The sequence below is a fragment of the Colobus angolensis genome, unplaced genomic scaffold (genome assembly GCF_000951035.1).
Source record: "Colobus angolensis palliatus isolate OR3802 unplaced genomic scaffold, Cang.pa_1.0 Scaffold395, whole genome shotgun sequence".
Classification (NCBI taxonomy): domain Eukaryota; kingdom Metazoa; phylum Chordata; class Mammalia; order Primates; family Cercopithecidae; genus Colobus; species Colobus angolensis.
Window position 1 is genome coordinate 406,897 of NW_012117321.1, and position 3,678 is coordinate 410,574.

Genomic DNA, 3,678 nt, shown 5'->3' on the forward strand with positions numbered 1-3,678 from the left:
GGTCCCAGAGCGCGTCGCTGGAACCGAGCCAGGGCGCGGACGCAGGTGCAGCGGCCTGCAGGGCCTTGGAGGAGGATTCAGGGGCTGCCCGGCTGCCCCCCCGTGCCCGAGGGGAACGTCAGAGGCACACCATCACCAGCGGCGTGGACTGCGGCCTGCTGACGCAGATGTAGGAGCTGGAGCAGGAGGGGGAGATGCTGCCGCAGGGTTTGGAGATGATGGTGCCGGGCCGCAATTGGCACCAGCAGCAGCTGCAACGACTGCAGGAGTTCCAGTGCCGCCTGGGCCAGAGCAGAGCCAGCGCCGACGTTGGGGCTGTGGGGAGCCCTCGCCCACTGGGACGGCTACTGCCCAAGGTAGAGGAGATGGCCCGGTGGTAGGGGGAGCTGCTGGCTGCAGCCTGGGCCAGCCAGGCCCTGCCCACGTCCTCCTCCGGGCCGCCTGCTCTGCCCTGACGTCCACCTTGTCTCCGGGATGGCAGCAGCAGATCATCCTCATGCTGAAGGAGCGGAACCGACTCCTCACCTAGGAGGTGACCGAGAAGAGTGAGCGCATCACGCAGCTGGAGCAGGAGAAGTAGGTGCTCATTAAGCAGCTGTTTGAGGCCGGTGCCCTGAGCCAGCAGGACGCGAAGTCTCTGTACTCCACCTTCATCTTGCAGGTGTGGACTGAGTGGGCCCCCAGGGCCGGCCTGGCACTCAGCCCTTCGAGGGCGGGGGCCTTGTCGCACCCAACCTCTCTGGCTGGAGACCCCCAGCAGGCCCAGGCAGTCCAGGAGTCGGCGCCTTCCTGTCCGCCTTGCCATCCTGGTTCCCCAGGCCTGTCCCCGGCTGACCCGGACACCGAGCCCTTGACTCGGTTTTGGCCTCAGGTGCTGACATGGGCTGGGGCTCTCTTGAGTCCGCATAGTCCGCAGCTACTACTGCCGCTGTCAGTGGACAGTGGGCGACCCCTCCACGAGTTACCAGATCTCTGGCTGCCCTGGCTTCCAGCGATGCTGCCTGCCCTGGGGTCCCATGGCCAGGGAAAACAACAGCTCGCGCCAGGCTGCACTTCCGACAAAGGCCTGCAGAGGGCGCCTGGCGGCTCCGTTGCGGGGCCGACGCTGCGCCCGAGACCTGCGGGTCCAAGGGCAGCTTCCCCCGACCTCAACCAGGGCACCAGGACAAAGCGGCTGTCGCCCGGACGGGAGCAGATGGAGGGGGTGGGGATGACCTCTAAGCAGGGGATGCCCGCCTGGCACGGGAGCCCCAGGGATGGCGGTCGGATTTCAGGTCTCGGCCAAGCCTGAGAGACTGGCTGCAGCGGATCGGGGAGCCAGGTAGACTAGAGCTTGGCCTGCGTGTGCCTCCTGCAGACCCCAGGGTGATGGCCTTCCTCATCCTGTGGGACTCAACGTGGCTGCCCCACTTTGAGTCCGACAAAACAACCTGTGAGCCTGGCTCCCCAGGAGGGCCCTGTCCCCAGGAGGGGGATCAGCCTGGGCCTCCAGACAGTTTCCAGGCACGTCATAGGGAGAGTCTGTCACCCCCCACTCGGGATTCCGAGGCTCTGGTGTCCTACTCATCCCCCTTTCCTCCCACTCCCAGCCTGAACCCAGGTTTCTTTGGGGAGAGACCACTTCCCTCAACCAAGGAAAAGGAGAACCCCCAGGGTACAGGAGGAGGCTGGGGCAGGTCACCTTTGGTGTCACTCCCTGCCCCCCTGCCCAGGCCCACTCCCGCTGGTTCTGGGATACGCACTGGTGGGGGCCCCATGCTCAGCCCAGCCTGGAGGGCCCCAGTGCCACCAGAGCCAGGGGCATGGCAACGTCATGGGTGGATTCTGAAGCCCAGGGCCCCTAATGTAGGATCAGTGTGTGTGGGGCACAGAGCCCCCGATGCGGGGTCAGGGTGTGTTGGGCGCAGGGACCCTGATGAGGAGTCAGTGTATGGGGGGTGCACGGACCCCGATGCAGGCTCAGTGTGTGGGGGGCGCAGGGACCTCTCGTGCCCAGAGCACTTTGGTGCACTGTTCCACAAGGCACCCTTGTCTCAGAGGAGGGGTCCTGGCAGGCAGGGCAGCAACTCCCTTCCGGAACCCAGCTCCACGCTAACCTGCCCACAGGAATCCCACAGAGCCGCATTCCCTGCTGCACCCGGGCTGCAGGGGTGTTCTAGGATAGGCCCAAGCCAGCTCAGCGTGCAGCTGTCCTCCTACCCTGAGGATGGGGGTGGGCTTTCCAGAGACATAAGGATGCCAGGCCTGGACATCCTGGGTGGGAAAAGGAGCGGGTCCTGAAGGCCTGTGCCCCACAGCCTCAGCACCAGGTGAACTGCAGTGCAGTGGGTGGGCCAGCAGCAGCTGGGGAGAAGCCCCCCATCAGCAGGCTGGGGTCTGCCCACCAGGGCCTCCCCACCTCTGCCTTTGAGGGCGCCTGCCATGCCCTGGGGGATCCTGGCCTCTTTACAGGACTGGAAGCAGAAGACAGAACAGTGTCTGTCCTGGGGTAACTTCATCGAGAGACCGCCCATGTAGAGCTGGACCCCGCAGCTAAAAAGGAAATGTGAGACAGGCTGGCACCTCTGGAAAAACTCTCTCAGCCTTGGTGTACCATGTAAGGTGAAAAAAATATAGGTCCTCCAAGTTTACAGTTTGCAATCAGGCTAGTGCGTGGCCCTGCAGACTAGGAGGGGAGAATTTAAAGTGGCTCCCGACTGGCACGGTCTAGGTGGCTGGCAGAGGCACATGCAGACCCTCCCTGGAGCCCGCCCTAGTGATGCTGGGTGGGTCAGTCTCCTTCCACGATATGAGCAGCATCCCTGGCCTCTATCCACGAGGTGCCAGTAGCATGTGCAGGTACATACAAGTGCGTGCACACACAGTCGTGACACTCAGAACTGTCTCAGGATGTCAAACTGTGTCCCTGTGGGCAGAAGTGTCCTTGGTTGAGAATCTGCCCGAGAGGAAACAACCACAGGAGGCCTCAGGATTTTGTGTTGATCAAGTTCCAAGGAAAATGACTATCTCCACCGACCGCGGTGGCTCACGCCTGGAATCCCAGCACTTGGGGCCAGGAGTTCGAGAGCAGCCTGGGCAACATAGTGAGAAACCGCATCTCTACAGAAAAAGAAAGAAGGAAGGAAGAAAGGAAGGAAGGAAGGAAAGAAGAAAGAAAGAAAAGAAAGAGAGAGAAAGAGAAAGAAACAAAAGAAAAGAAAATGAGATCTCCCGTTTTAAAATTCATAAACATCACAAGACAGCAATACACTATGAGACCCAGCAGAAACAACACGCACACCGTAGATACAGACACTGGAGTTATCAGAGAGAATATAAAAATACAGTGCTTTATATATCTAAAGAAATAAAAGAGATTTCTGGAAACGTGAAAAAAAAAAATCTTGTTTTGTCACGTGATCATTCAAACCATCCTTAAGTATTATAAATACACTACAGCATTTCCAAACTTAAGCCCAAAGTGGTATAAATACATCACTCTGAATTAGTGCAGATTTGTAGTGTCTTAAAGTGTAAAGATTTGCATAAATGCATAAAACAATTTGTTGTTGTACTAATTTATTAAAATTGAAAATAGTCAAACAAAATTCAAATTCTAATATGATTACATAATTTATTTATTATTATTATACTTTAAGTTCTAGGGTACATGTGCACAGCATGCAGATTTGTTACATA

The 3,678-nt window shown here is 58.1% G+C and overlaps 1 pseudogene; it reads left to right on the top strand.

The window, feature by feature from the left end:
* The window catches only part of LOC105521084, a 40,253-nt pseudogene extending 38,962 nt beyond the window's left edge, over positions 1-1,291 (top strand).
* Positions 1,292-3,678: the final 2,387 nt, after the last annotated feature.